This window comes from Triturus cristatus, chromosome 12 (genome assembly GCF_964204655.1).
Source record: "Triturus cristatus chromosome 12, aTriCri1.1, whole genome shotgun sequence".
NCBI classification, from domain to species: Eukaryota; Metazoa; Chordata; class Amphibia; order Caudata; family Salamandridae; genus Triturus; species Triturus cristatus.
Genome location: NC_140595.1, coordinates 604,677,776 through 604,687,418, shown reverse-complemented (window position 1 = coordinate 604,687,418; position 9,643 = coordinate 604,677,776). Strand labels below are relative to the sequence as shown.

The 9,643-nt window shown below is 51.6% G+C and overlaps 1 protein-coding gene across 1 annotated transcript in view; it reads left to right on the top strand.

The window, feature by feature from the left end:
* The first annotated feature begins 589 nt into the window (after positions 1 to 589).
* HAS3 (hyaluronan synthase 3) overlaps positions 590 to 9,643 on the top strand; it is a 79,536-nt gene continuing 70,482 nt past the window's right edge. Inside the window, exon 1 of the mRNA XM_085639556.1 lies at positions 590 to 1,248. The gene's annotated coding sequence lies outside the window, so the exon portion shown is untranslated. The remainder of the gene's footprint in view (positions 1,249 to 9,643) is intronic.

The following is a 9,643-nucleotide window of genomic DNA, read 5'->3' as shown; positions in this document are numbered from 1 at the left end:
CAGCTGAGCGGCCAGATGGGAGTGTGGTAGGATTGGCTGCAGCTAGGCCTGGCCAACGGAGGTGCTGCACGTGGGGGAAGAGCCCGTCGGCTCCGTGCTGCGCTACTCCCTTTATACCGGCGTGAAGCCCCACGTGTTTGCACAGAGGCATCATTAGTGTGCTGCATTATACTACAGTGGTGACCAAGGTACCAGTGCAGGGCACGGCCTCCTCTCCTCATTGGCTACTGGCTGAGTGGTGAATGGGGATTACCTGGGAATACTCAATCCAGCCTCCCTCCCTCCCTCCCATCCCCCGCCGGCTCCGGGAGGAGTGTGCCCTCCTGGCTGGTCCTTCCTTCCTGCCCGCAGGAGAAGGAGGGAGGGCGAAGGGGGTGCTGAGGGCGGAAAGGCGGCTTCTCGCAGCCTATTGCACCTCACTTACCTCCTGGGGGCGGCAGTGAAGACCTGGTGAGAGGGGGAGGGGGCCTGGGAGCAGGGGTGGGGCACCAAGGGAAGGAGGAAGAAAAGATGTGAGGAAGGGGTGGGAAGAAGGAAAAGAGGTGCAGAGGGAGAGAGGACCTGGGAGAGGAGAGGAGGTGATAAGACTGGGGAGTTCAGAGAAGAGAGGTGCAGAAGGAGGACCACAGGGAGAGAGAGGGAGAAGTGCAGAGGAACAACTGCAAACTGAGGCGTGAGAAGAGCTGAGGGAGACGTGCAGAAGACGCGAGTGGTGAAGAGAAAGACCCGCGGGAGGAGAGGCGCAAGGGGTGATATGTGAGGGGCAGTGACTGGTGCAGAGAGCCCTGCAGAGGAGAAGGGGGATTTGGAAGGAGTCCTGGAAGAGAGGCGCGGAGCACCGAGGCTGCGGGGATAAGAAGGGAGTGCAGGGGAAGAAGTGAAAGGTGGAAGGAGGAAGCAGGGAGCGCACCAGGGTGAGCGGGAGGCGCCGTGGGAGAAGCGAGAGCTGCCGGGAGAAGGTGGGTGTGTCCGCATGTGGGAAGAGAAGGGCACGAGGACAGAGAGCTCAATGATCCATGCAGGAGTGAAGGGGCACCGGTGAGGAGAGAGCAAGGACACCCCGCGAGCCGGCACTGCCCAGGAGCACAGGCACAGACCGGGAGAGCCGGGAGCCCCACAATAAAGGACCATGAGCCGGGAGATCTGGGGGTTCGAGCCGGGAGACTGACAGAGGAGCACGGGCACCAGGGAGCAGGATTCCGGAGCCGGTGCGGAGTCCCTGAGGAGCAAGCCCCAGGCGGAGAAACAGTGAGTAGAGGGAGCAGTGACCCAGGCACACTGACTTGGAAATGGCACTGAGAGGTACTGAGCACAGTCACCGAGAGAGGTGCTGAGGGGTGCTACTCGAGGAAGGGGAGGACTCGCACTGATTGAATGATAGTGAAGGGCACTGAGGACTGGCACCGAGGATTGGTACTCACAGACAGTCTTGAGGACTGGTACTCACAGAGGGGCAATGCGGGCTGGTACTCACGAAGGGGCACTGAGGACTGCTACTAACAGAGGGGCACTGAGGACTGTCCCTGGAGAGGGATAGCGCGGACTGGCACTGAGCGAATGCACTGAGGACTGGTGCTCAAGGAGGACTGGCCGTGAACAAGAAGAACTGAAGACTGCTATGAACGAGGGGAGGGGGCGGGGGGTCCGAGGACTAGTACTTGTCATGGGCATTGAGGACTGGCACTGAGCGAGAGGTGGGCATTGAGGACTGGCATTGAGGGGAACTGAGGCTGGCATTGAGTGAGGGGCGCTGAGGACTGGCACAATAGGGGGGGGGGGTATTAAGGACTGCACTGAGAATTGGTACTCGCAGAGGGTCTCTCAGGATTGGTACTGACCAAATGAGCATTGGAGTGTGTTCAGTGAGGAGTAGGGAGGACAGGCACTGACCAAGTGACCGTGAATGCTGTGTTCACTGTGGGGTACTGAGGGCAGGTACAGACCGAGTGAGCATTGAAGATAGTGTTCACTGAGGGGTACAGAAGGCAGGTACTGACAGTGAGCTTTGAAAACTGTGGTCACCGAGGGTTACTGAGGATAGAAACTGACCGAAAGAGCACTGAAGACTATGTTTACTGAGGATAGGTACCCACCAGGTGAGCCCTGAAAACTGCGTTCACTGAGGGGTGCACTGAAGATAGGTACCTACCGAGTGAGCCCTGAAGACTGTGTTCAGTGAGGTGTACTGAGGACAGGTACTGACAGAATGAGTATTGAAGACTGTGTTCCTTGTTGAGTACTGAGGACAGGTACTGGCCGAGTGAACATTGAAGACTGTTTTCACTGAGGGGTACTGAGGACGGGTACTGAGGACAGGTACTGACCAAGTGAGCCCCGAAGTCTGTGTTCACTGAGGACAGGTACTGGGTGAGTGAGCATTGAAAACGGTGTACTTTGAGGGATACTGAGGACAAGGAGTAACCGAGTGAGGATTGAAGTCTGTGTTCACTGAGGAGTACTGAGGACAGGTACTGACCGAGTGAGCTTTGAAAACTGTGTTCCGATGGGGTTGAGGACAGGTACTGGGTGAGTGAGCATTACAGCCTGTGTTCACTGAGGGGTGCGGAGGACAGGTACTGGGTGAGTGAGCATTACAGCCTGTGTTCACTGAGGAGTGCTGAGGACAGGTACTGACCGAGTGAGCTTTGAAAACTGTGTTCCGATGGGGTTGAGGACAGGTACTGGGTGAGTGAGCATTACAGCCTGTGTTCACTGAGGGGTGCGGAGGACAGGTACTGGGTGAGTGAGCATTACAGCCTGTGTTCACTGAGGGGTGCTGAGGACAGGTACTGACCGAGTGAGCTTTGAAAACTGTGTTCCGATGGGGTTGAGGACAGGTACTGGGTGAGTGAGCATTACAGCCTGTGTTCACTGAGGGGTGCTGAGGACAGGTACTGGGTGAGTGAGCATTGAAGCATGTGTTCACTGAGGGGTACTGAGGACTGTACTGATTGAGGAGCATTAAACACCTGGACTGACTGAGTGATCATTGGAGATTGGTATTGGCGGGGGTCACGAGACTGGTTCATACCATGTCATTTCTGGGGAAGGGGCAGGGACAGGTGATTATTGAGGGAGGGTCTTTGAGGTGTGTTGGTGAACGAGGGGCACCGAAGCCTTATACTGACTCGGGGCCACCCGGGACTGGTACTGACGAGGCCTTGAGTACTGGTACCAGCTGAAGGACCACTCATTTCTGCCCAGACTCGGGGCTCCGACACAGCGGCACCGAGGCTGGTACTGGCAGGGGTCTGAGTACTGGTGACAACTGAGGGGTACAGAGAGCGGCCCGCGAGGGAGGGGTGCTTGGGAGTGGTAATGACTGAGGGGCCCGGGGAACTTGTTTAATCTAAATGGGTTCTGTCTTAGTGGTACCGAGGGATGGTACTGACAGAGGGAGGAGAAGACTGGTACCGGCTGACGGGTCCCAGAGAACTGATGCTGTCTGAGGGTCACTGGGGACCGGAAGTGACCAAGAGTCACCGTGGGCTGGTACTGAGTGAGATGGGGTCGCTGAGGGGTGCTATGGTCTAGTACTGAGGGCTGGCACTAAAACCTCTACTCACTGCGGGGACTGAGGGCTGGCACTAAAACCTCTACTCACTGCGGGGACTGAGGGCTGGCACTAAAACCTCTACTCACTGCGGGGACTGAGGGCTGGTAGTGAGGACTGTTAATGGCCGAGGAGCTCTGAAGAGGGCTGCAGAAGATGGGTACTGAGTGATACTAAGGACTGATACTGAAGGATACTGAATAGACACCGAGTACTGGTACCGAAGACTGACACGGACCCGGGACTGTTACTGACTCTGGAGTATTGAAGATGGGTACAGAAGACTGGTACTGACTGAGAACTGGTACTGACAATTAGCACTCACTGAGGGGTACTGAATGGACACTGAATACTGGTACCGAAGACTGACGCTCACTCGGGACTGTTACTGACTCTGGAGTATTGAAGATGGGTACAGAGGACTGGTACTGACTGAGGAGCCCGAGGACTGTTACTGACGTCTAGCACTAATTGGGTGGTACTGAATGGACACTGAATACTGGCACTGATGACTGGTGCTGACTGAGGGGTACTGATTGGACACAGAGTACTGGTACTGAAGACTGGCACTGACTGAGGGGTACTGATTGGGTACTGAGTACTGGTACTGAAGACTGGTGCTGACTGGAGTGGTACTGATGGCTGGCGCTGATTGATGGGCACTGACAACTTGTACTGAATACTGGCACGGGTGGCTTGTTGCTTACTGAGGTGTACTGAAGATACGGATTACTTCTACTGACGGACGAGTCCTGGGGTTCAACGCTGGGTGAATGGACAGCGCGCACTCTAGGAGGACTCAGACTGGCTGAGAGGCCGCGAGACTGGAGGGGCAGGTCATGGCTGGGTGGGCTGACACTGAGGACTGCTGTTACCTGAGGAGGACTGAGGGCTGGTTCCGAGTGAATGCTAAGCACTTGCACTGACTGAGAGGGATCGAGGACTTGTGCGGACTGAGGGGTAGTAAGTGCTGGTACTAAGGGCTGGTACTGAGGAGCACTGAGGACTGATACTGACTAGGTATTGAGGACTGGTACTGACTGAGGTCTATTGAGGGCCTCTACTGACTGTGAGGGGCATCGAGGACTGCCATGACCGAGGATTATTGAGGGCTGGTACTGACTGAGGTCTATTGAGGGCCTCTACTGACTGTGAGGGGCATCGGGGACTGCCATGACCGAGGATTATTGAGGGCTGGTACTGACTGAGGTCTATTGAGGGCCTCTACTGACTGTGAGGGGCATCGAGGACTGCTATGACCGAGGATTATTGAGGGTTGGTACTGACTGAGGTCTATTGAGGGCCTCTACTGACTGTGAGGGGCATCGGGGACTGCCATGACCGAGGATTATTGAGGGCTGGTACTGACTGAGGTCTATTGAGGGCCTCTACTGACTGTGAGGGGCATCGGGGACTGCCATGACCGAGGATTATTGAGGGCTGGTACTGGCTGAGGTATATTGAGGGCCTCTACTGACTGAGGGGCATCGAGGACTGCCATGACCGAGGATTATTGAGGGTTGGTACTGACTGAGGTCTATTGAGGGCCTCTACTGACTGTGAGGGGCATCGAGGACTGCTATGACCGAGGATTATTGAGGGCTGGTACTGACTGAGGTCTATTGAGGGCCTCTACTGACTGTGAGGGGCATCGGGGACTGCTATGACCGAGGATTATTGAGGGCTGGTACTGGCTGAGGTATATTGAGGGCCTCTACTGACTGTGAGGGGCATCGAGGACTGCTATGACCGAGGATTTTTGAGGGCTGGTACTGACTGAGGTCTATTGAGGGCCTCTACTGACTGTGAGGGGCATCGGGGACTGCTATGACCGAGGATTATTGAGGGCTGGTACTGACTGAGGTCTATTGAGGGCCTCTACTGACTGTGCGGGGCATCGAGGACTGCCATGACCGAGGATTATTGAGGGCTGGTACTGACTGAGGTCTATTGAGGGCCTCTACTGACTGTGAGGGGCATCGGGGACTGCCATGACCGAGGATTATTGAGGGCTGGTACTGACTGAGGTCTATTGAGGGCCTCTACTGACTGTGAGGGGCATCGGGGACTGCCATGACCGAGGATTATTGAGGGCTGGTACTGGCTGAGGTATATTGAGGGCCTCTACTGACTGAGGGGCATCGAGGACTGCCATGACCGAGGATTATTGAGGGTTGGTACTGACTGAGGTCTATTGAGGGCCTCTACTGACTGTGAGGGGCATCGAGGACTGCTATGACCGAGGATTATTGAGGGCTGGTACTGACTGAGGTCTATTGAGGGCCTCTACTGACTGTGAGGGGCATCGGGGACTGCTATGACCGAGGATTATTGAGGGCTGGTACTGGCTGAGGTATATTGAGGGCCTCTACTGACTGTGAGGGGCATCGAGGACTGCTATGACCGAGGATTTTTGAGGGCTGGTACTGACTGAGGTCTATTGAGGGCCTCTACTGACTGTGAGGGGCATCGGGGACTGCTATGACCGAGGATTATTGAGGGCTGGTACTGACTGAGGTCTATTGAGGGCCTCTACTGACTGTGAGGGGCATCGAGGACTGCCATGACCGAGGATTATTGAGGGCTGGTACTGACTGAGGTCTATTGAGGGCCTCTACTGACTGTGAGGGGCATCGGGGACTGCCATGACCGAGGATTATTGAGGGCTAGTACTGAGGACTGGTACTGAGTGAGGGGTAGTAAGACCTGGTACTGGCTGAGGGATATTAATGAATGCTACTGACTGAGGGGTATTGAGGAGTGGCACTGACTTAAGGGTATTGAGGACAGGTTCCTACTGAGAGGTATTAAGGACAGGTACTGACTGAGGGATAATGATGACTACTGACTGAGAGGTATTGAGGACTGCGTCTGAGTGGATACCAATGACTGGTAGTACTGGTACTGAGTGCCCTGGAATATACGTGGCAGTGCCCCCGGCCTCTCAGACGCCCGGTGCACACTGAAGGCCGCTGTTGAACCCCGAACCTTGGTACAGGGGCCGAGGACGTCATAAGTGACCCCAGAGCCCCCGTGTGCCCCTGTAGTGCCAGGTCTCAGCCCCTGTAAGTGGCCTGTGGGCGCACTCGTCGAGGTGTCATGGAATATATGCTTCTTTCTTAAACACGGAGTAGGTTACCTTGCTGGTGACGTCACTCGCCCCGCCCAAGAGCAGGAGGAGGAAGCTTTAAGGAGGGTACCCGCGGGCAACTTCACGGCTGCCAAACGGCCGTCAGATGTGCCGCCCTCACCTAATACTGTTTTTTTTTTTTTAACTCAGCATGCTAGGGTCTGTAACTTGGAAGCTCGTGCTCACACTCACAAATACACAAACACCTGAAAGTGTCACACACGGCATTGCCGTCTGTGCCAGCCCGGCAGTGCCCAGGCCTCCTTTGAGCTACCACTTGGGCGCCGCGTGCTCCGTAGTATGTTTTTGGCTCTTTAAAGCCCACGGCAGCCACGGGATGAGGCGGGGCCGAGTTTTCCTCCCTCTATTTATTCTTCTGTTGATTCTGCCAAAAAGGGCTCCAGCCCGGCAGCACATTGCTTCTTTCATAGCCTCTTTATTTGGACTCGAAATTCGAATATATATAACCTGGACTTCCGGTCAAACATAAAATGCACATGTTTGTTACGGGCAGAGGCACGGCAAAAGCAAACTAAGCGGACACGGAGTATGACGCGGGCAGGGCCTTAACTCAATGAACTAAATTACTGAAGCTGTGTTTCAGAAACACTGGCCCTGATGAGGTGTCGTCTCCTCCTAGCAGCGAGAGGCCACCCGTCGCGGTGATGTTGGCGCTAACTGGGTGTGCCAGCTGTTTCGACTATCTTCATGCCCACATTGGATTCTTCTCTGGTGCGCCAACAGTTATGGACGCACTGATGTATTAACATAGATGGTCTACTTTGGCATTCATTTACTACCAAGAGGTAGTATCTAATTTAAAAAAAAAAAAGTTTTTATTATCAACCTGCGGTATGTTCTGAACATCGTCAACGCATATATATATATATATATATATATATATATATATATATATATATATATATATATATATATATATATATATATACATATACACAAATGTACATTTACTTTTATTAACTCCACATCAGGTCCATTGACATTCTTTTTATCGTCGAGGTAAGTAAATGGGGAGTTAGGAACAGTAAATCTATACATACATTTAAATGCTTATTTTGATGATATATTGGGAGTCGATATTCTGGCGACATCATCATTAAATCTTGAGAAGGATAGCCTATACTTGGTTACTACCAAATATTTATGTGGTTATTATTGCGTCTTATAAAGGGCTCAGCTACCCCAGAGGGCTTCTCGGCGCTAGACCCCAGTTGAGTGAGTGCTGCCCCTAGTCTAAAACAGCCAAGTCTTCAATTCCTTGCGAAATACCTTGAGAGAAGAACAGTTTCGCAAAGATTCTAGGAAGTAGTTCCAAAGCTTTGGACCAAAATACGAAAATGACCCGCCCCCCATGCGAGCACAACAAATGCTTGGCACTTTGCAAAAGGACTTGTTAGATGACCAGAGAATGCGTGCAGGCTTATAAGGTACCACCAGGTCTTAAATGTATCGTGGGGCAGTGCAGAATCTAGCCACGTGCGTATAGCACAAGGCTTTGAACTGTATGCGTTTGTCTATGGTCGATCAATTAAGTTCACCGAGAAGATGAGACGCCAACGCATACTTCAGAAGGCGAAAGAGGAGCCTAGCTGCAGGCACTACTTGTACGCGCTGGATGACTGTCTTCTTGGCCCCCAAGTATAGGATGTTTCCATCGTCCATTCTGGACAGGATCAAGGCTTGGATCACTGTTTTCTGAGCAGAGAGTGGAAAGATGCCTACGATGTTTTTGACCCTCCATGAACTGCAAAGCAGGTGGAGGCTACCTTGGCTACCTGCAACTTCGTAGTAAGCTTCAGATCTAGCCAGAAGCCGATGTTACCTTGGGTGACAAGTCCAGGAGGCTGCCCAAAGTCTCCGACCAGTACAAGGGCAAATTAGATATTTTGATGTACTAAAAGAGTTGGCCTTCCTTGGTATGCTGACAGTTATGGATATTTTAATCTACTAACAGGTTTAGTATATCTTGATGTATTAAAAGTTAAGTATACATTGCTTTGCTCGCTGGTTAGTTCATTCAGGTGTCGTAAGTTATGGATGCTTCGATTTACTAGCACAGTTAGTCTACTTCGGATCACTAACGCTTAATGATACATTGGTGTACTGACAGGGTCAGCCTACCTTGATGTACTAACAGTTAAGGATATTTTACCTTGCTATATTGACAAATGTGACCTGGGTAGGTTGTTGTACTAATAGTGGTAGTCTATCTTATGTGCTAATAGTTATGGATATTTTTCTGCAGTAACAGGACTTCTCTCCCTTGAGCAATAATAGTTATCTATCCGTTGATGTGTTAACCAGTTTAGTCTTTCCTGGTGTACTGCCAGTTACGGAAACTTTGAGGTAGGGTTAGTTTACCTTGGTGTTCTGACAGTTATGGGTAGGTTGCTCTACTCTCAGGGTTAGTCTGCCTTCTGTGCTTATAGTTATGGGTATGTTGCTCTAAAAAGATGGTTTGTCTACCTTGAGTACTAATAATTATGGACATGTCGATGTATTCACAGGGTTAGTCAACTTTATTTACTAGCAATTATTGGTAGGTTTCTGTAATTGCAGAGTTAGTCTAAATCAGGGTCCCTTTTGCAGGGTTAGTATATTCACAAGGTAAACTCTACATGTTCAATGACTCTGGTTCACTAATCACATTTCTTTCAGATATTTCATTTAGAAATAGGCAACATGGGAAAACGTTAGGTGAGAATAAGGTTAATCCTAAGGCTTTTGGAGGATGTAATATCAAGATGCTTGGTTATTTTCATTATATTCCTCAGTTCTAATATATGAAGGCCTTACCACATCATTTAAATAGCTGTACATGGCAACAATCTTTTGAGGTGGCAAGATCAAGGTATGTTGGGAATTATACCCGGACCAGAGACAGACTGTCATGTGATGCTTGTTGAAAATCAGATAGAATCAGTAGCCAACATTCTATT